Here is a 24,976-nt window from a genome sequence, read left to right on the forward strand (position 1 = left end):
AATAACTGGTCTTAGATCAGTACTCAGGGGGGAGAGAGACCGTCTGACCTAAATAACTGGTCTTAGATCAGTACTCAGGGGGAGAGAGAGACCGTCTGATCTATATAACTGGTCTTAGATCAGTACTCAGGGGGAGAGAGAGACCGTCTGATCTATATAACTGGTCTTAGATCAGTACTCAGGGGGGAGAGAGACCGTCTGATCTATATAACTGGTCTTAGATCAGTACTCAGGGAGAGAGAGAGACCGTCTGATCTATATAACTGGTCTTAGATCAGTACTCAGGGGGGAAGAGAGACCGTCTGATCTATATAACTGGTCTTAGATCAGTACTCAGGGGGGAAGAGAGACCGTCCACTCTAAACAACTGGTCTTAGATCAGTACTCAGGGGGGAGAGAGACCACCTGACCTATATAACTGGTCTTAGATCAGTACTCAGGGGGCGATAGAGACTGTCTGACCTATATAACTGCTCTTAGATCAGTACTCAGGGGAGAGAGACCGTCTGACCTAAACAACTGGTCTTAGATCAGTACTCGGGGGGAGAGACCGTCTGAATACGGCCACAGATCCTGGTCCTTCCTTCGTTCCTCCTCTACATGTTGACCAGTAATCATGTAAAAAGAGGGCTGTGTTTTAATGTGTAAAGTGGATTAGATATGAATCGTACGGGTCGTCCCCATGATACTCGTTACCAGTGAGAGTCCACAAAGATGTCACTTAGGTCTCCGAGGCAGGAGACTCTCGGAGTTCATGAAAAGGTCAAATAAGTCTTTGAGTTTGCCCAGCACTCTCCACAGCTGCCATACAATATAAACAATGTACAAGTCTACAGTCCATATGCATATTTTGACGGCGTCACCCTGACCGTCTACATACAAGTATAAATATATATAGTTTGAACAGTATATGTGCTGTCTTCCTATAGGTTCCTGCTCCTATGGAGCGCGGTTCTCATCATGTACCCCACCACCCTGGCTGTCATAGCTCTCACCTTCTCCAACTATGTCCTGCAGCCGGCCTTCCAGAACTGTGTTCCTCCATACTTGGCCACCAGGCTTCTCTCCACCATCTGCATATGTAAGTCCAGTATAATAAACACTATTTAGTTGTGGTATACTACAATAATGACTATTTAGCAGTAGTAGTAGTATACTACAATAATGACTATTTAGTAGTAGTACTATACTACAATAATGACTATTTAGTAGTAGTACTATAGTACAATAATGACTATTTAGTAGTAGTACTATAGTACAATAATGACTATTTAGCAGTAGTTGTAGTATACTACAATAATGACTATTTAGTAGTAGTACTATACTACAATAATGACTATTTAGTAGTAGTACTATAGTACATTAATGACTATTTAGTAGTAGTAGTTGTAGTATAGTACAATAATGACTAGTAGTAGTATAGTACAATAATGACTATTTAGTAGTAGTAGTAGTAGTGGTAGTATAGTATAATAATAACTATTTAGTAGTAGTAGTACTATACTACAATAATTACTATTTAGTAGTAGTAGTAGTAGTAGTATAGTACAATAATGACTATTCAGTAGTAGTATAGTACAATAATGACTATTCAGTAGTAGTATACTACAATAATGACTATTCAGTAGTAGTAGTAGTAGTAGTATAGTATGATATTTATTTAACTTTTATTTAACTAGGCAAGTCAGTTAAGAACAAATTCTTATTTTCATCATCATATGAAAATGAGGACTGAGGTCCGTATCGGTAGTCAGGGTGTAGTGTCGTCATATCTAATGAAGACTGAGGTCCGTGTCAGGCTGTAGTGTCATCATATCTAATGAGGACTGAGGTCCGTGTCAGGCTGTAGTGTCATCATATCTAATGAGGACTGAGGTCCGTATCAGTAGTCAGGGTGTGGTGTCATCATATCTAATGAGGACTGAGGTCCGTGTCGGTAGTCAGGGTGTAGTGTCATCATATCTAATGAGGACTGAGGTCCGTGTCAGGCTGTAGTGTCATCATATCTAATGAGGACTGAGGTCCGTATCGGTAGTCAGGGTGTAGTGTCATCATATCTAATGAGGACTGAGGTCCGTGTCGGTAGTCAGGGTGTAGTGTCATCATATCTAATGAGGACTGAGGTCCGTGTCAGGCTGTAGTGTCATCATATCTAATGAGGACTGAGGTCCGTGTCGGTAGTCAGGGTGTAGTGTCATCATATCTAATGAGGACTGAGGTCCGTGTCGGTAGTCAGGGTGTAGTGTCATCATATCTAATGAGGACTGAGGTCCGTATCGGTAGTCAGGGTGTAGTGTCATCATATCTAATGAGGACTGAGGTCCGTATCGGTAGTCAGGGTGTAGTGTCATCATATCTAATGAGGACTGAGGTCCGTATCGGTAGTCAGGGTGTAGTGTCATCATATCTAATGAGGACTGAGGTCCGTATCGGTAGTCAGGGTGTAGTCATCATATCTAATGGGACTGAGGTCCGTGTCGGTAGTGTCATGTAGTGTCATCATATCTAATGAGGACTGAGGTCCGTAGTCAGGGTGTAGTCAGGGACTGTAGTGTCATCATATCTAATGAGGACTGAGGTCCGTATCGGTAGTCAGGGTGTAGTGTCATCATATCTAATGAGGACTGAGGTCCGTATCGGTAGTCAGGGTGTAGTGTCATCATATCTAATGAGGACTGAGGTCCGTGTCAGGCTGTAGTGTCATCATATCTAATGAGGACTGAGGTCCGTATCGGTAGTCAGGGTGTAGTGTCATCATATCTAATGAGGACTGAGGTCCGTGTCAGGCTGTAGTGTCATCATATCTAATGAGGACTGAGGTCCGTATCGGTAGTCATCATATCTAATGAGGACTGAGGTCCGTGTCAGGCTGTAGTGTCATCATATCTAATGAGGACTGAGGTCCGTATCGGTAGTCAGGGTGTAGTGTCATCATATCTAATGAGGACTGAGGTCCGTGTCAGGCTGTAGTGTCATCATATCTAATGGGACTGTAGTGTCATCATATCTCATGAGGACTGAGGTCCGTATCGGTAGTCAGGGTGTAGTGTCATCATATCTAATGAGGACTGAGGTCCGTGTCAGGTAGTCAGGGTGTAGTGTCATCATATCTAATGAGGACTGAGGTCATCATATCTAATGAGGACTGAGGTCGGTAGTCAGGGTGTAGTGTCATCATATCTAATGAGGACTGTCATCATATCAGGGTGTAGTGTCATCATATCTAATGAGGACTGAGGTCCGTGTCAGTAGTCAGGGTGTAGTGTCATCATATCTAATGAGGACTGAGGTCCGTAGTCAGGGTGTAGTGTCATCATATCTAATGAGGACTAGTCAGGGTGTAGTGTCATCATATCTAATGAGGACTGAGGTCCGTATCGGTAGTGTCATCATATCTAATGAGGACTGTAGTGTCATCATATCTAATGAGGACTGAGGTCCGTGTCGGTATCGGGTGTAGTCAGGGACTGTCCGTAGTGTCATCATATCTAATGAGGACTGAGGTCCGTGTCGGTAGTCAGGGTGTAGTGTCATCATATCTAATGAGGACTGAGGTCCGTATCGGTAGTCAGGGTGTAGTGTCATCATATCTAATGAGGACTGAGGTCCGTGTCGGTAGTCAGGGTGTAGTGTCATCATATCTAATGAGGACTGAGGTCCGTATCGGTAGTCAGGGTGTAGTGTCATCATATCTAATGAGGACTGAGGTCCGTATCGGTAGTCAGGGTGTAGTGTCATCATATCTAATGAGGACTGAGGTCCGTGTCGGTAGTCAGGGTGTAGTGTCATCATATCTAATGAGGACTGAGGTCCGTATCGGTAGTCAGGGTGTAGTGTCATCATATCTAATGAGGACTGAGGTCCGTCCAGGCTGTCATCATATCTAATGAGGACTGAGGTCCGTGTCGGGATGTAGTGTCATCATATCTAATGAGGACTGAGGTCCGTATCGGTAGTCAGGGTGTAGTGTCATCATATCTAATGAGGACTGAGGTCCGTAGTCAGGTGTAGTCAGGGTGTAGTGTCATCATATCTAATGAGGACTGAGGTCCGTGTCAGGCTGTAGTGTCATCATATCTAATGAGGACTGAGGTCCGTATCGGTAGTCAGGGTGTAGTGTCATCATATCTAATGAGGACTGAGGTCCGTATCGGTAGTCAGGCTGTAGTGTCATCATATCTAATGAGGACTGAGGTCCGTAGTCAGGGTGTAGTCAGGACTGTGTAGTGTCATCATATCTAATGAGGACTGAGGTCCGGGTGTAGTGTCGGTAGTCAGGGTGTAGTGTCATCATATCTAATGAGGACTGAGGTCCGTAGTCAGGTAGTCAGGGTCCGTAGTGTCATCATATCTAATGAGGACTGAGGTCCGTATCAGTAGTCAGGGTGTGGTGTCATCATATCTAATGAGGACTGAGGTCCGTATCGGTAGTCAGGGTGTAGTGTCATCATATCTAATGAGGACTGAGGTCCGTGTCAGGGTGTAGTGTCATCATATCTAATGAGGACTGAGGTCCGTATCAGTAGAGAAAACCATACCTGTCTGTCTTTCTGTGTCAGCTGCTGGTTTGAACTTGTCTAAACCGGATGGAGCAGGGTTGGAGGAATGTGTGTGTGTGTGTGTGTGTGTGTGTGTGTGTGTGTGTGTGTGTGTGTGTGTGTGTGTGTGTGTGTGTGTGTGTGTGTGTGTGTGTGTGTGTGTGTGTGTGTGTGTGTGTGTGTGTGTGTGTGTGTGTGTGTGTGTGTGTGTGTGTGTGTGTGTGTGTGTGTGTGTGCGTGTGTGTGGTTCACCATAACCCACTGCATGCGTTGCCATAACATCATATGCTTGCGGTCTTGGCACATTGACGGTGTATTTCTGGAGACAGAATGTGAAGCCTTTGACTTTCACTAACCTGCCAGCCGTGGTGCTAGCGTGTGTTCCCTGGACGTCAGCGCAGGACTCTCCGAGGCGGGTGGCGATGTGTGTGTGTGTGTGTTCCCTGGATGTCAGCGCAGGACTCTCCGAGGCGGGTGGCGGTTTGTGTGTGTGTGTCAGCGCAGGACTCTCCGTGGCGGTTGGCTATGTGTGTGTGTGTGTGTTAGTTAGCATACCAGCCCCCTTTTGCTTGGGCGTCCCAGGGCAGGCGTGTGTGTGTGCCCTTGATAACTTTCAATAAATGGGTTGTGTGTGGGGGCGTGGAGACGAGCCCCTGTGTTGCTGGCCCTCAATCACCTGATCAGTGTGTGTGTGTGTGTGTCAGACTACGTAATGGTGTGTGTGTGTTCCCTGAATGACTTTCTACGGACCAGTGTGTGTATGTGGGGGGGTGGAAGGGGGACGAGCCCCTGTGTTGGGACCTGACCCGTCAGTGTGTGTGTGTGTACCAGGCGGTGTGTGAGTGTGTGTCAGACTACGTAATGGTACCAGCGTTTGACTCCACCGATAATAGAAGGTCATGTCCTCAAAGCCATTGTGTATTGTTTCCACGGTTGCCGTGACAGTTGCTATGACACCCCTGTCACTGGGTGACAGGCGGGAGAAAGTGGGCGGGACGACCCTACTAACCATCCCTGGAGGGGCGCGCGGGGACAGTCAAGACCCTATTGGCTATTTGACATTCCAACGGTTTACAACTGATATATATCTTTCACAGTACCTCTTTCACAATACCTCCTTTACAATACCCCCTTCACAGTACCTCTTTCACAATACCTCCTTTACAATACCTCCTTTACAGTACCTCTTTCACAATACCTCCTTTACAATACCTCTTTTATAGTACCTCTTTCACAATACCTCCTTTACAATACCTCTTTTATAGTACCTCTTTTACAGTACCTCCTTTACAATACCTCTTTCACAATACCTCCTTTACAATACCTCCTTTACAGTACCTCCTTTATAGTACCTCTTTTACAATACCTCCTTTACAATACCTCCTTTACAGTACCTCCTTTACAGTACCTCCTTTACAATACCTCTTTTACAATACCTCCTTTACAATACCTCCTTTACAGTACCTCCTTTACAGTACCTCCTTTACAATACCTCCTTTACAATACCTCCTTTACAATACCTCCTTTACAGTACCTCCTTTACAGTACCTCCTTTATAGTACCTCTTTCACAATACCTCCTTTACAATACCTCCTTTACAATACCTCCTTTACAATACCTCCTATACAGTACCTCCTTTACAATACCTCCTTTATAGTACCTCTTTTACAATACACAATACCTCCTTTACAATACCTCCTTTTATAGTACCTCTTTACAATACCTCCTTTACAATACCTCTTTTACAATACCTCCTTTACAGTACCTCCTTTACAGTACCTCCTTTACAATACCTCCTTTTACAATACCTCCTTTACAATACCTCCTTTACAGTACCTCCTTTACAGTACCTCCTTTTACAGTACCTCTTTTACAATACCTCCTTTACAATACCTCTTTCACAATACCTCCTTTACAGTACCTCCTTTACAGTACCTCCTTTACAATACCTCTTTCACAATACCTCCTTTACAATACCTCCTTTACAGTACCTCCTTCACAGTACCTCCTTTACAATACCTCCTTTACAATACCTCCTTTACAGTACCTCCTTTACAATACCTCCTTTACAATACAGTACCTCTCCTTTACAGTACCTCCTTTACAGTACCTCCTTTACAGTACCTCCTTTACAGTACCTCCTTTACAGTACCTCCTTTACAGTACCTCCTTTATAGTACCTCCTTTACAGTACCTCCTTTACAGTACCTCCTTTACAATACCTCCTTTACCTCCTTTACAGTACCTCCTTTACAGTACCTCTTTCACAATACCTCCTTTACAATACCTCCTTTACAGTACCTCTTTCACAATACCTCCTTTACAATACCTCCTTTACAGTACCTCCTTTACAATACCTCCTTTACAATACCTCCTTTACAGTACCTCCTTTACAATACCTCCTTTACAGTACCTCCTTTATAGTACCTCCTTTACAATACCTCCTTTACAGTACCTCCTTTACAATACCTCCTTTACAGTACCTCCTTTATAGTACCTCCTTTACAGTACCTCCTTTACAGTACCTCCTTTACAATACCTCCTTTACAATACCTCCTTTACAGTACCTCCTTTATAGTACCTCCTTTACAGTACCTCCTTTACAGTACCTCCTTTACAATACCTCCTTTACAGTACCTCCTTTACAGTACCTCCTTTACAGTACCTCCTTTACAGTACCTCCTTTACAGTACCTCCTTTACAGTACCTCCTTTTTACAGTACCTCCTTTACAATACCTCCTTTACAGTACCTCCTTTACAATACCTCCTTTACAGTACCTCCAATACCTTTTACAGTACCTCCTTTACAGTACCTCCTTTACAATACCTCCTTTACAATACCTCCTTTACAGTACCTCCTTTACAATACCTCCTTTACAATACCTCCTTTACAATACCTCCTTTACAATACCTCCTTTACAGTACCTCCTTTACAATACCTCCTTTACAATACCTCCTTTACAATACCTCCTTTACAGTACCTCCTTTACAGTACCTCCTTTACAGTACCTCCTTTACAATACCTCCTTTACAGTACCTCCTTTACAATACCTCCTTTACAATACCTCCTTTACAGTACCTCCTTTACAGTACCTCCTTTATAGTACCTCCTTTACAGTACCTCCTTTACAGTACCTCCTTTATAGTACCTCCTTTACAGTACCTCCTTTATAGTACCTCTTTCACAATACCTCCTTTACAATACCTCCTTTATAGTACCTCTTTCACAATACCTCCTTTACAATACCTCCTTTACAGTACCTCTTTCACAATACCTCCTTTACAATACCTCCTTTACAGTACCTCCTTTACAATACCTCCTTCACAGTACCTCCTTTACAATACCTCTTTCACAATACCTCCTTTACAGTACCTCCTTTACAATACCTCCTTTACAATACCTCCTTTACAATACCTCCTTTACAGTACCTCCTTTACAATACCTCCTTTACAATACCTCCTTTACAATACCTCCTTTACAATACCTCCTTTACAGTACCTCCTTTATAGTACCTCCTTTACAATACCTCCTTTACAATACCTCCTTTACAGTACCTCCTTTACAATACCTCCTTTACAATACCTCCTTTACAGTACCTCCTTTACAATACCTCCTTTACAATACCTCCTTTACAGTACCTCCTTTACAATACCTCCTTTACAATACCTCCTTTACAGTACCTCCTTTACAATACCTCCTTTACAATACCTCCTTTACAATACCTCCTTTACAGTACCTCCTTTATAGTACCTCCTTTACAGTACCTCCTTTACAGTACCTCCTTTACAATACCTCCTTTACAATACCTCCTTTACAGTACCTCCTTTACAATACCTCCTTTACAGTACCTCCTTTACAATACCTCCTTTACAGTACCAATACCTTTACAGTACCTCCTTTACAATACCTCCTTTACAGTACCTCCTTTACAGTACCTCCTTTACAATACCTCCTTTACAATACCTCCTTTACAGTACCTCCTTTACAGTACCTCCTTTACAGTACCTCCTTTACAGTACCTCCTTTACAATACCTCCTTTACAATACCTCCTTTACAGTACCTCCTTTACAATACCTCCTTCCTTTACAATACCTCCTTTACAATACCTCCTTTATAATACCTCCTTTACAATACCTCCTTTATAGTACCTCCTTTACAATACCTCCTTTACAATACCTCCTTTACAATACCTCCTTTACAATACCTCCTTTACAATACCTCATTTACAATACCTCATTTACAATACCTCCTTTACAGTACCTCCTTTACAATACCTCCTTTACACAATACCTCCTTTACAGTACCTCCTTTACAATACCTCCTTTACAATACCTCCTTTACAATACCTCCTTTACAGTACCTCCTTTACAATACCTCCTTTACAATACCTCCTTTACAATACCTCCTTTACAATACCTCCTTTACAATACCTCCTTTACAGTACCTCCTTTACAATACCTCCTTTACAATACCTCCTTTACAGTACCTCCTTTACAGTACCTCCTTTACAATACCTCCTTTACAATACCTCCTTTACAATACCTCCTTTACAGTACCTCCTTTACAATACCTCCTTTACAGTACCTCCTTTACAATACCTCCTTTACAATACCTCCTTTACAGTACCTCCTTTACAATACCTCCTTTACAATACCTCCTTTACAATACCTCCTTTATAATACCTCCTTTACAATACCTCCTTTACAATACCTCCAATTTTACAATACCTCCTTTACAGTACCTCTTTCACAATACCTCCTTTACAATACCTCCTTTACAATACCTCCTTTACAGTACCTCCTTTACAGTACCTCCTTTACAATACCTCCTTTACAATACCTCCTTTACAATACCTCCTTTACAGTACCTCCTTTACAGTACCTCCTTTCACAATACCTCCTTTACAATACCTCCTTTACAATACCTCTTTACAATACCTCCTTTACAATACCTCCTTTACAATACCTCCTTTACAGTACCTCCTTTACAATACCTCCTTTACAATACCTCCTTTACAATACCTCCTTTACAGTACCTCCTTTACAATACCTTTACAATACCTCCTTTACAATACCTCCTTTACAATACCTCCTTTACAATACCTCCTTTACAGTACCTCCTTTACAATACCTCCTTTACAATACCTCCTTTACAGTACCTCCTTTACAATACCTCCTTTACAATACCTCCTTTACAATACCTCCTTTACAGTACCTCCTTTACAATACCTCCTTTACAATACCTCCTTTACATACCTCCTTTACAATACAATACCTCCTTTACAGTACCTCCTTTACAATACCTCCTTTACAATACCTCCTTTACAATACCTCCTTTACAGTACCTTTACAATACCTCCTTTACAATACCTCCTTTACACAGTACCTCCTTTACAATACCTCCTTTATAATACCTCCTTTACAGTACCTCCTTTACAATACCTCTTTCACAATACCTCCTTTACAATACCTCCTTTACAATACCTCCTTTACAATACCTCCTTTACAATACCTCCTTTACAATACCTCCTTTACAATACCTCCTTTACAATACCTCCTTTACAATACCTCCTTTACAATACCTCCTTTACAATACCTCCTTTACAATACCTCCTTTACAATACCTCCTTTACAATACCTCCTTTACAATACCTCCTTTAATACCTCCTTTACAATACCTCCTTTACAGTACCTCCTTTACAATACCTCCTTTACAATACCTCCTTTACAATACCTCCTTTACAATACCTCCTTTACAATACCTCCTTTACAATACCTCCTTTACAATACCTCCTTTACAATACCTCCTTTACAATACCTCCTTTACAATACCTCTTTACAATACCTCCTTACAATACCTCCTTTACAATACCTCCTTTACAATACCTCCTTTACAATACCTCCTTTACAATACCTCCTTTACAATACCTCCTTTACAATACCTCCTTTACAATACCTCCTTTACAATACCTCCTTTACAATACCTCCTTTACAATACCTCCTTTACAATACCTCTCCCTTTACAATACCTCCTTTACAGTACCTCCTTTACAATACCTCCTTTACAATACCTCCTTTACAGTACCTCCTTACAGTACCTCCTTTACAATACCTCCTTTACAATACCTCCTTTACAATACCTCCTTTACAATACCTCCTTTACAGTACCTCCTTTACAGTACCTCCTTTACAATACCTCCTTTACAATACCTCCTTTACAGTACCTCCTTTACAATACCTCCTTTACAATACCTCCTTTACAATACCTCCTTTACAATACCTCCTTTACAATACCTCCTTTACAATACCTCCTTTACAATACCTCCTTTACCTCCTTTACAATACCTCCTTTACAATACCTCCTTTACAATACCTCCTTTACAATACCTCCTTTACAATACCTCCTTTACAATACCTCCTTTACAATACCTCCTTTACAATACCTCCTTTACAATACCTCCTTTACAGTACCTCCTTTACAATACCTCCTTTACAATACCTCCTTTACAATACCTCCTTTACAATACCTCCTTTACAATACAATACCTCCTTTACAATACCTCCTTTACAATACCTCCTTTACAATACCTCCTTTACAATACCTCCTTTACAATACCTCCTTTACAATACCTCCTTTACAATACCTCCTTTACAATACCTCCTTTACAATACCTCCTTTACAATACCTCCTTTACAATACCTCCTTTACAATACCTCCTTTACAATACCTCCTTTACAATACCTCCTTTACAATACCTCCTTTACAATACCTCCCTTTTACAATACCTCCTTTACAATACCTCCTTTACAATACCTCCTTTACAATACCTCCTTTACAATACCTCCTTTACAATACCTCCTTTACAATACCTCCTTTACAATACCTCCTTTACAATACCTCCTTTACAATACCTCCTTTACAGTACCTCCTTTACAATACAATACCTCCTTTACAGTACCTCCTTTACAATACCTCCTTTACAATACCTCCTTTACAGTACCTCCTTTACAATACCTCCTTTACAATACCTCCTTTACAATACCTCCTTTACAATATACCTCCTTTACAATACCTCCTTTACAATACCTCCTTTACAATACCTCCTTTACAATACCTCCTTTACAATACCTCCTTTACAATACCTCCTTTACAATACCTCCTTTACAATACCTCCTTTACAATACCTCCTTTACAATACCTCCTTTACAATACCTCCTTTACAATACCTCCTTTACAATACCTCCCTTTACAATACCTCCTTTACAATACCTTTACAATTACAATACCTCCTTTACAATACCTCCTTTACAATACCTCCTTTACAATACCTCCTTTACAATACCTCCTTTACAATACCTCCTTTACAATACCTCCTTTACAATACCTCCTTTACAATACCTCCTTTACAATACCTCCTTTACAATACCTCCTTTACAATACCTCCTTTACAATACCTCCTTTACAATACCTCCTTTACAATACCTCCTTTACAATACCTACCCTCCAATACCTCCTTTACAATACCTCCTTTACAATACCTCCTTTACAATACCTCCTTTACAATACCTCCTTTACAATACCTCCTTTACAATACCTCCTTTACAATACCTCCTTTACAATACCTCCTTTACAATACCTCCTTTACAATACCTCCTTTACAATACCTCCTTTTACCTCCTTTACAATACCCTTTACAATACCTCCTTTACAATACCTCCTTTACAATACCTCCTTTACAATACCTCCTTTACAATACCTCCTTTACAATACCTCCCTTTACAATACCTCCTTTACAATACCTCCTTTACAATACCTCCTTTACAATACCTCCTTTACAATACCTCCTTTACAATACCTCCTTTACAATACCTCCTTTACAATACCTCCTTTACAATACCTCCTTTACAATACCTCCTTTACAATACCTCCTTTACAATACCTCCTTTACAATACCTCCTTTACAATACCTCCTTTACACAATACCTCCTTTACAATACCTCCTTTACAATACCTCCTTTACAATACCTCCTTTACAATACCTCCTTTACAATACCTCCTTTACAATACCTCCTTTACACAATACCTCCTTTACAATACCTCCTTTACAATACCTCCTTTTACAATACCTCCTTTACAATACCTCCTTTACAATACCTCTTTCACAATACCTCCTTTACAATACCTCCTTTTACAATACCTCCTTTACAATACCTCAATACCTCCTTTACAATACCTTTCACAATACCTCCTTTACAATACCTCCTTTACAATACCTCCTTTACAATACCTCCTTTTACAATACCTCTTTACAATACCTCCTTTACAGTACCTCCTTTACAATATCCTTTACCTCCTTTACAATACCTCCTTTACAATACCTCAGTACCTTTACAATACCTCCTTTACAATACCTCCTTTACAATACCTCCTTTACAATACCTCCTTTACAATACCTCCTTTACAATACCTCCTTTACAATACCTCCTTTACAATACCTCCTTTACAATACCTCCTTTACAATACCTCCTTTACAATACCTCCTTTACAATACCTCCTTTACAATACCTCCTTTACAATACCTCCTTTACAATACCTCCTTTACAATACCTCCTTTACAATACCTCCTTTACAATACCTCCTTTACAATACCTCCTTTACAATACCTCCTTTACAATACCTCCTTTACAATACCTCCTTTACAATACCTCCTTTACAATACCTCCTTTACAATACCTTTTACAGTACACAATACCTCCTTTACAATACCTCCTTTACAATACCTCCTTTACAATACCTCCTTTACATACCTCCTTTACAATACCTCCTTTACAATACCTCCTTTACAATACCTCCTTTACAATACCTCCTTTACAATACCTCCTTTACAATACCTCCTTTAATACCTCCTTTACAATACCTCCTTTACAATACCTCCTTTACAATACCTCCTTTACAATACCTCCTTTACAGTACCTCCTTACAATACCTCCTTTTACAATACCTCCTTTACAATACCTCCTTTACAATACCTCCTTTACAATACCTCCTTTACAATACCTCCTTTACAATACCTCCTTTACAATACCTCCTTTACAATACCTCCTTTACAACAATACCTCCTTTACAATACCTCCTTTACAATACCTCCTTTACAATACCTCCTTTACAATACCTCCTTTACAGTACCTCCTTTACAATACCTCCTTTCACAATACCTCCTTTACAATACCTCCTTTACAATACCTCCTTTACAGTACCTCCTTTACAATACCTCCTTTACAATACCTCTTTACAATACCTCCTTTACAATACCTCCTTTACAGTACCTCCTTTACAGTACCTCCTTTACAATACCTCCTTTACCTCCTTTACAATACCTCCTTTACAATACCTCCTTTACAATACCTCCTTTACAATACCTCCTTTACAATACCTCCTTTACAATACCTCCTTTACAGTACCTCCTTTACAATACCTCCTTTACAATACCTCCTTTACAATACCTCCCTCCTTTACAATACCTCCTTTACAATACCTCCTTTACAATACCTCCTTTACAGTACCTCCTTTACAATACCTCCTTTACAATACCTCCTTTACAATACCTCCTTTACAATACCTCCTTTACAATACCTCCTTTACAATACCTCCTTTACAATACCTCCTTTACAATACCTCCTTTACAGTACCTCCTTTACAATACCTCCTTTACAATACCTCCTTTACAGTACCTCCTTTACAATACCTCCTTTACAATACCTCCTTTACAATACCTCCTTTACAATACCTCCTTTACAATTTTTACACACCTCCTTTACCTCCTTTACAATACAGTACCTCCTTTACAGTACCTCCTTTACAATACCTCAATACCTCCTTTACAGTACCTCCTTTACAATACCTCCTTTACAATACCTCCTTTACAGTACCTCCTTTACAATACCTCCTTTACAATACCTCCTTACAATACCTCCTTTACAATACCTCCTTTACAATACCTCCTTTACAGTACCTCCTTTTACAATACCTCCTTTACAATACCTCCTTTACCTCCTTTACAATACCTCCTTTACAATACCTCCTTTACAATACCTCCTTTACAATACCTCCTTTACAATACCTCCTTTACAATACCTCCTTTACAATACCTCCTTTACAATACCTCCTTTACAATACCTCCTTTACAATACCTCCCTTTACAGTACCTCCTTTACAATACCTCCTTTACAATACCTCCTTACCTACAAATACCTCCTTTACAGTACCTCCTTTACAATACCTCCTTTACAATACCTCCTCCTTTACAATACCTCCTTTACAGTACCTCCTTTACAATACCTCCTTTACAATACCTCCTTTACACCTCCCTTTACAATACCTCCTTTACAATACCTCCAATACCTTTTACAATACCTCCTTTACAATACCTCCTTTACAATACCTCCTTTACAATTTACAGTACCTCCTACCTCCTTTATAATACCTCCTTTACAATACCTCCTTTACAATACCTCCTTTACAATACCTCCTTTACAATACCTCCTTTACAATACCTCCTTTACCTCCTTTACAATACCTCCTTTACAATACCTCCTTTACAATACCTCCCTTTACAATACCTCCTTTACAATACCTCCTTTACAGTACCTCCTTTACAATACCTCCTTTACAATACCTCCTTTACAGTACCTCCTTTACAATACCTCCTTTACAGTACCTCCTTTACAATACCTCCTTTACAATACCTCCTTTACAATACCTCCTTTACAATACCTCCTTTACAATACCTCCTTTACAGTACCTCCTTTACAATACCTCCCTCCTTTACAGTACCTCCTTTACAATACCTCCTTTACATTTACAATACCTCCTTTACAATACCTCCTTTACAGTACCTCCTTTACAATACCTCCTTTACAATACCTCCTTTACAATACCTCCTTTACAATACCTCCTTTACAATACCTCCTTTACAATACCTCCTTTACAATACCTCCTTTACAATACCTCCTTTACAATACCTCCTTTACAACAATACCTCCTTTACAATACCTCCTTTACAATACCTCCTTTACAATACCTCCTTTACAATACCTCCTTTACACACATACCTCCTTTACAATACCTCCTTTACAATACCTCCTTTACAATACCTCCTTTACAGTACCTCCTTTACAATACCTCCTTTACAATACCTCCTTTACAATACCTCCTTTACAATACCTCCTTTACAATACCTCCTTTACAATACCTCCTTTACAATACCTCCTTTACAATACCTCCTTTACAATACCTCCTTTACAATACCTCCTTTACAGTACCTCCTTTACACCTCCTTTACAATACCTCCTTTACAATACCTCCTTTACAGTACCTCCTTTACAATACCTCCTTTACAATACCTCCTTTACAATACCTCCTTTACAATACCTCCTTTACAATACCTCCTTTACAGTACCTCCTTTTTACAGTACCTACCTCCTTTACAGTACCTCCTTTACAATACCTCCTTTACAGTACCTCCTTTACAATACCTCCTTTACAATACCTCCTTTACAATACCTCCTTTACAGTACCTCCTTTACAATACCTCCTTTACAATACCTCCTTTACAGTACCTCCTTTACAATACCTCCTTTACAATACCTCCTTTACAGTACCTCCTTTACAATACCTCCTTTACTTTACAATACCTCCTTTACAATACCTCCTTTACAATACCTCCTTTACAGTACCTCCTTTACAGTACCTCCTTTACAATACCTCCTTTACAATACCTCCTTTACAATACCTCCTTTACAATACCTCCTTTACAGTACCTCCTTTACAATACCTCCTTTACAGTACCCTTTACAGTACCTCCTTTACAATACCTCCTTTACAATACACAGTACCTCCTTTACAATACCTCCTTTACAGTACCTCCTTTACAATACCTCCTTTACAATACCTCCTTTACAATACCTCCTTTACAATACCTCCTTTACAATACCTCCTTTACAGTACCTCCTTTACACAATACCTCCTTTACAATACCTCCTTTACAGTACCTCCTTTACAATACCTACAATACCTCCTTTACAGTACCTCCTTTACAATACCTCCTTTACAATACCTCCTTTACAGTACCTCCTTACCCTCCTTTACAATACCTCCTTTACAATACCTCCTTTACAGTACCTCCTTTACAATACCTCCTTTACCTCCTTTACATACCTCCTTTACAATACCTCCTTTACAATACCTCCTTTACAATACCTCCTTTACAACCTCCTTTATAGTACCTCCTTTACAATACCTCCTTTACAATACCTCCAATACCTCCTTTACAATACCTCCTTTACAATACCTCCTTTACAGTACCTCCTTTACAATACCTCCTTTACAATACCTCCTTTACAATACCTCTTTACAATACCTCCTTTACAATACCTCCTTTACAGTACCTCCTTTACAATACTCCTTTACAATACCTCCTTTACAGTACCTCCTTTACAATACCTACCTTTTACAATACCTCCTTTACAGTACCTCCTTTACAATACCTTTTACAATACCTCCTTTACAATACCTCCTTTACAATACCTCCTTTACAATACCTCCTTTACAATACCTCCTTTTTACAATACCTCCTTTACAGTACCTCCTTTACACCCTCCTTTACACAATACCTCCTTTACAATACCTCCTTTTACAATACCTCCTTTACAATACCTCCTTTACAGTACCTCCTTTACAATACCTCCTTTACAATACCTCCTTTACAATACCTCCTTTACAATACCTCCTTTACAATACCTCCTTTACAATACCTCAATTTACAATACCTCCTTTACAATACCTCCTTTACAATACCTCCAATACCTCCTTTACAGTACCTCCTTTACAATACCTCCTTTACAGTACCTCCTTTACAATACCTCCTTTACAATACCTCCTTTACAATACCTCCTTTACAATACCTCCTTTACAATACCTCCTTTACAATACCTCCTTTACAATACCTCCTTTACAATACCTCCTTTACAGTACCTCCTTTACAATACCTCCTTTACAATACCTCCTTTACAATACCTCCTTTACAATACCTCCTTTACAGTACCTCCTTTACAGTACCTCCTTTACAATACCTCCTTTACAATACCTCCTTTACAATACCTCCTTTACAATACCTCCTTTACAGTACCTCCTTTACAATACCTCCTTTACAATACCTCCTTTACAATACCTCCTTTACAATACCTCCTTTACAATACCTCCTTTTACAATACCTCCTTTACAATACCTCCTTTACAATACCTCCTTTACAATACCTCCTTTACAATACCTCCTTTACAATACCTCCTTTACAATACCTCCTTTACAATACCTCCTTTACAGTACCTCCTTTACAATACCTCCTTTACAATACCTCCTTTACAATACCTCCTTTACAATACCTCCTTTACAGTCCTTTACAATACCTCCTTTACAATACCTCCTTTACAATACCTCCTTTACAATACCTACCTCCTTTACAATACCTCCTTTACAATACCTCCTTTACAATACCTCCTTTACAATACCTCCTTTACAATACCTCCTTTACAATACCTCCTTTACAATACCTCCTTTACAATACCTCCTTTACAATACCTCCTTTACAATACCTCCTTTACAGTACCTCCTTTACAATACCTCCTTTACAATACCTCCTTTACAATACCTCCTTTACAATACCTCCTTTACAATACCTCCTTTACAGTACCTCCTTTACAATACCTCCTTTACAATACCTCCTTTACAGTACCTCCTTTACAGTACCTCCTCCTTTACAGTACCTCCTTTACAATACCTCCTTTACAATACCTCCTTTACAGTACCTCCTTTACAATACCTCCTTTACAATACCTCCTTTACAATACCTCCTTTACAATACCTCCTTTACAATACCTCCTTTACAATACCTCCTTTACAGTACCTCCTTTACAATACCTCCTTTACAATACCTCCTTTACAGTACCTCCTTTACAATACCTCCTTTACAATACCTCCTTTACAATACCTCCTTTACAGTACCTCCTTTACAGTACCTCCTTTACAATACCTCCTTTACAATACCTTTTACAATACCTCCTTTACAGTTTACAATACCTCCTTTACAGTACCTCCTTTACAATACCTCCTTTACAATACCTCCTTTACAATACCTCCTTTACAATACCTCCTTTACAATACCTCCTTTACAATACCTCCTTTACAATACCTCCTTTACAATACCTCCTTTACAATACCTCACAATACCTCCTTTACAGTACCTCCTTTACAATACCTCCTACCTCCTTTACAATACCTCCTTTACAATACCTCCTTTACAATACCTTTACAATCCTTTACAATACCTCCTTTACAGTACCTCCTTTACAATACCTCCTTTACAATACCTCCTTTACAGTACCTCCTTTACAATACCAGTACCTCCTTTACAATACCTCCTTTACAATACCTCCTTTACAATACCTCCTTTACAGTACCTTTTACAATACCTCCTTTACAATACCTCCTTTACAATACCTCCTTTACAATACCTCCTACCTCCTTTACAATACCTCCTTTACAGTACCTCCTTTACAATACCTCCTTTACAATACCTCCTTTACAATACCTCCTTTACAATACCTCCTTTACAATACCTCCTTTACAATACCTCCTTTACAATACCTCCTTTACAGTACCTCCTTTACAATACCTCCTTTACAATACCTCCTTTACAATACCTCCTTTACAATACCTCCTTTACAATACCTCCTTTACAGTACCTCCTTTACAGTACCTCCTTTACAGTACCTCCTTTACAATACCTCCTTTACAATACCTCCTTTACAATACCTCCTTTACAATACCTCCTTTACAGTACCTCCTTTACAATACCTCCTTTACAATACCTCCTTTACAATACCTCCTTTACAATACCTCCTTTACAATACCTCCTTTACAGTACCTCCTTTACAGTACCTCCTTTACAATACCTCCTTTACAGTACCTCCTTTACAATACCTCCTTTATAATACCTCCTTTACAGTACCTCCTTTACAATACCTCCTACAGTGGAGAAGGAAGGAAAAGCCTGAATCCCAAATGACACCCTATTCCCTATATAGTGCATTACTTCAGACCAGAGCCCCATGGCACCCTATTCCCTATATAGTGCACTACTTTTGACCAGAGCCCTATGGCACCCTGTTGCCTTTATATAGTGCACTACTTTAGACCAGAGTCCTATGGCACCCTATTCCCTATATATAGTGCACTACTTTAGACCAGAGCCCTATGGCACCCTATATATAGTGCACTACTTTAGACCAGGGGCCATTGGGTATAGAGCATGCTCATGTCAACGCAGGTTAGCGTTTGTTTTGCCATGAATGTTGTTCTGTAGGCAGTTCTGCAGAGTGTTCACTAGCTGGCACAGCCACAAAGTCATACAATCTGTTTTACAAATGTTTAATTCACCCCCTACAGTGGACAAAAAGGAATGGCAAATTATTGGCAAACTGACAAACCTATGAACATTGTGCCAATACCAGACCAAAGCCCCTACATGGCGTGATTCATGCAAAGTTTACTTCTATTGCCCTATTGGTACCCTTTGCCTTTATATAGTTCAAAACTTTAACAGGTGGCCTATGTTATGGTTTTTATATTGCACTATTTAGACTCCAAGTCAATGGCATTAAATAGTGCAAATTTTAGAAAAATTAATTTTTTATAGAACATGCCCATGTAAAAAGTGCTTTTGTTTTTCCAAATGTTGTTCTGCAGTTCTGCAAGTTACACTAGTGGCAAGCCACAAAGTCATACAATCTGTTTTACAATTGTAAAATATTTAAGGAAGTCAATCCGGCTTTATTAAACTTCCTCTTGAACATCGTGGTAGTAGAATACCCAAGGTGTGATGTCTAAATCGGGTGGTGCTTCATCAGTTCCTCTTATTGTTATTTTTTACCTTTATTTAACAAGTCAGTTAAATAACAAATTCTTATTTTCAATGATGGCCTAGGAACGACAGATTTGTACCTTGTCAGCTCGGGGGTTTGAACTTGCAACCTTCCGGCTACTAGTCCAACGCTCTAACCACTATGCTACCCTGCCACCCCATTATCATCTAAGTCATTGCTTACCTTAGAGAGATATTTATAACTTGTTGTACAAGAGAGACTTACAGTAGAGAGTCATTTAACAGACTCTCTGATCCAGAGAGACTTACAGTAGAGAGTCATTTAACAGACTCTCTGATCCAGACAGTAGAGAGTCATTTAACAGACTCTCTGATCCAGAGATTTAACAGACTCTCTGATCCAGACTTACAGTAGAGAGTCATTTAACAGACTCTCTGATCCAGAGAGACTTACAGTAGAGAGTCATTTAACAGACTCTCTGATCATTTAACAGACTCTCTGATCCAGAGAGACTTACAGTAGAGAGTCATTTAACAGACTCTCTGATCCAGAGAGACTTACAGTAGAGAGTCATTTAACAGACTCTCTGATCCAGAGAGACTTACAGTAGAGAGTCATTTAACAGTTGTAGCTACTAAGACAGAGGCAGGGTAGTTAGAACCAGTGAGGACTGAGGAGTTGTGCTATTAACTGTTAACTACCCTGCATCTCTCTTAGTAGCTACAACTCCTCAGTCCTCACTGGTTCTAACTACCCTGCATCTCTCTTAGTAACTACAACTCCTCAGTCCTCACTGGTTCTAACTACCCTGCCTCTGTCTTAGTAGCTACAACTACTCAGTCCTCACTGGTTCTAACTACCCTGCCTCTGTCTTAGTAGCTACAACTCCTCAGTCCTCACTGGTTCTAACTACCCTGCCTCTGTCTTAGTAGCTACAGTCCTCAGTCCTCACTGGTTCTAACTACCCTGCCTCTGTCTTAGTAGCTACAGTCCTCAGTCCTCACTGGTTCTAACTACCCTGCCTCTGTCTTAGTAGCTACAGTCCTCAGTCCTCACTGGTTCTAACTACCCTGCCTCTGTCTTAGTAGCTACAGTCCTCAGTCCTCACTGGTTCTGACTACCCTGCCTCTGTCTTAGTAGCTACAGTCCTCAGTCCTCACTGGTTCTAACTACCCTGCCTCTGTCTTAGTAACTACACCTCCTCAGTCCTCACTGGTTCTAACTACCCTGCCTCTATCTTAGTAGCTACAACTACTCAGTCCTCACTGGTTCTAACTACCCTGCCTCTGTCTTAGTAACTACACCTCCTCAGTCCTCACTGGTTCTAACTACCCTGCCTCTGTCTTAGTAGCTACAGTCCTCAGTCCTCACTGGTTCTAACTACCCTGCCTCTGTCTTAGTAGCTACAGTCCTCAGTCCTCACTGGTTCTGACTACCCTGCCTGTGTCTTAGTAGCTACAGTCCTCAGTCCTCACTGGTTCTAACTACCCTGCCTCTGTCTTAGTAGCTACACCTCACTCACTGGTTCTAACTACCCTGCCTCTGTCTTAGTAACTACACCTCCTCAGTCCTCACTGGTTCTAACTACCCTGCCTCTATCTTAGTAGCTACAACTACTCAGTCCTCACTGGTTCTAACTACCCTGCCTCTGTCTTAGTAACTACACCTCCTCAGTCCTCACTGGTTCTAACTACCCTGCCTCTGTTTTAGTAGCTACAGTCCTCAGTCCTCACTGGTTCTAACTACCCTGCCTCTGTCTTAGTAGCTACAGTCCTCAGTCCTCACTGGTTCTGACTACCCTGCCTCTATGTCTTAGTAGCTACAGTCCTCAGTCCTCACTGGTTCTAACTACCCTGCCTCTGTCTTAGTAACTACAACTCCTCAGTCCTCACTGGTTCTAACTACCCTGCCTCTGTCTTAGTAGCTACAGTCCTCAGTCCTCACTGGTTCTAACTACCCTGCCTCTGTCTTAGTAGCTACAGTCCTCAGTCCTCACTGGTTCTAACTACCCTGCCTCTGTCTTAGTAGCTACAACTCCTCAGTCCTCACTGGTTCTAACTACCCTGCCTCTGTCTTAGTAGCTACAACTCCTCAGTCCTCACTGGTTCTAACTACCCTGCCTCTGTCTTAGTAGCTACAACTCCTCAGTCCTCACTGGTTCTAACTACCCTGCCTCTGTCTTAGTAGCTACAACTCCTCAGTCCTCACTGGTTCTAACTACCCTGCCTCTGTCTTACTAGCTACACCTCCTCAGGACGTCTGTGTCACTGAGATAATATACTATATCTGGATAGGTTTCGTGGCTCGGCCAGGTCATCACAGGCGTGGGTCACAAAGTCACAGGGAATGTAAACCTTCAGTACACTGACCCGGTCTGATGCCCTTTCCCGGTGCCACGAGGTTAATGGGACCACACCGCTGTGACACCGGGCCAACGGGCCAACAATCTGGTGCCTTCTTAAAGGCCAAATGGAACCCTATCCCCGATATAGTGCACTACTTTAGACCAGAGCCCTATGGCACCCTATTCCCTATATAGTGCACTACTTTGGATCGTAGTACACTATATAGGGAATCGGGTGCCATTTCTTGTCCCCTTTGTTTTATTTGTCTGCATCGGAAGCAGTTTATTTTGGGGGGTTAGGGGGTCTGACAGACTCTCTTTGGGGAGGAAGCAGTTTATTTTGGGGGGTTAGGGGGTCTGACAGACTCTTTGGGGAGGAAGCAGTTTATTTTGGGGGGTTAGGGAGTCTGATAGACTCTCTTTGGGGAGGAAGCAGTTTATTTTGGGGGGTTAGGGGTCTGACAGACTCTCTTTGGGGAGGAAGCAGTTTATTTTGGGGGTTAGGGAGTCTGACAGACTCTCTTTGGGGAGGAAGCAGTTTATTTTGGGGGTTAGGGGTCTGACAGACTCTCTTTGGGGAGGAAGCAGTTTATTTTGGGGGGTTAGGGAGTCTGACAGACTCTCTTTGGGGAGGAAGCAGTTTATTTTGGGGGGTTAGGGGGTCTGACAGACTCTCTTTGGGGAGGAAGCAGTTTATTTTGGGGGGTTAGGGAGTCTGACAGACTCTCTTTGGGGAGGAAGCAGTTTATTTTGGGGGGTTAGGGAGTCTGACAGACTCTCTTTGGGGAGGAAGCAGTTTATTTTGGGGGGTTAGGGGTCTGACAGACTCTCTTTGGGGAGGAAGCAGTTTATTTTGGGGGGTTAGGGAGTCTGACAGACTCTCTTTGGGGAGGAAGCAGTTTATTTTGGGGGGTTAGGGGGTCTGACAGACTCTCTTTGGGGAGGAAGCAGTTTATTTTGGGGGTTAGGGGTCTGACAGACTCTCTTTGGGGAGGAAGCAGTTTATTTTGGGGGTTAGGGAGTCTGACAGACTCTCTTTGGGGAGGAAGCATTTTATTTTGGGGGTTAGGAGTCTGACAGACTCTCTTTGGGGAGGAAGCAGTTTATTTTGGGGGGTTAGGGAGTCTGACAAACCCCTTTGGGGAGGAAGCAGTTTATTTTGGGGGGTTACCCCCCTGACAGACTCTCTTTAGGAAGCAGTCTCCTTTGGGCCCCCTTTGGGAGGAAGCAGTTGGGGACTGCTGCACTCCTCCTGCCCCCATCTACCCCTCTCCTGCCCCCCTCCACCCCTCTCCTGCCCCCCTCCACCCCTCTCCTGCCCCCCTCGACCCCTGGATGAAGCCCCCCCAACCCCCTCCCCCCCCCTTCTACCCCTCTCCTGCCTCCCCTCTTGCCTCCTCCTGCCCCCTCCTGCCCCCACTCCTGCCTCCTCCTGCCCCCGTCTACCCCTCTCCTGCCTCCTCCTGCCTCCTCTTGCCCCCCTCTACCCCTCTCCTGCCCCTCCTGCCCCCCGTAACCCCTGTGCTCCCTCCTCTCCCTGGGGACAGGGCCCCCTCCTCTCCCCCGTAACTCCTGTGCACCTTCCTCTCCCTGGGGACAGGGCCCCCTCCTCTCCCTGGGGACAGGGCTCCCTCCTCTCCCTGCCCCCTCCCCTCCCTGGGGACCCTCCTCCCCCGTCCCCTGTGGGCTCCCTCCTCTCCCTGGGGACAGGGCCCCCCCCGTAACCTCTCCCCCTGGGGACAGGGCCCCCTCCTCTCCCTGGGGACAGGGCTCCCTCCTCTCCCTGGGGACAGGGCCCCCTCCTCTCCCTGGGGACAGGGCCCCCTCCTCTCCCTGGGGACAGGGCCCCCTCCTCTCCCTGGGGACAGGGCACCCCCCTCTCCCTGGGGACAGGGCCCCCTCCTCTCCCTGGGGACAGGGCCCCCTCCTCTCCCTGGGGACAGGGCACCCTCCTCTCCCTGGGGACAGGGCCCCTCCTCTCCCTGGGGACAGGGCTCCCTCCCTCCTCCCCTGGGGGGGACAGGGCCCCCTCCTCTCCCTGGGGACAGGGCCCCTCCTCTCCCTGGGGACAGGGCCCCTCCTCTCCCTGGGGACAGGGCCCCCTCCTCTCCCTGGGGACAGGGCCCCCTCCTCTCCCTGGGGACAGGGCCCCC

At 42.1% G+C, this 24,976-nt stretch overlaps 1 pseudogene; it reads left to right on the forward strand.

Moving 5' to 3' along the window:
• LOC135553429 (asc-type amino acid transporter 1-like) overlaps positions 1-24,976 on the forward strand; it is a 118,605-nt pseudogene that overhangs the window by 34,091 nt on the left and 59,538 nt on the right.

Source organism: Oncorhynchus masou, chromosome 2, assembly GCF_036934945.1.
Source record: "Oncorhynchus masou masou isolate Uvic2021 chromosome 2, UVic_Omas_1.1, whole genome shotgun sequence".
NCBI lineage: Eukaryota > Metazoa > Chordata > Actinopteri > Salmoniformes > Salmonidae > Oncorhynchus > Oncorhynchus masou.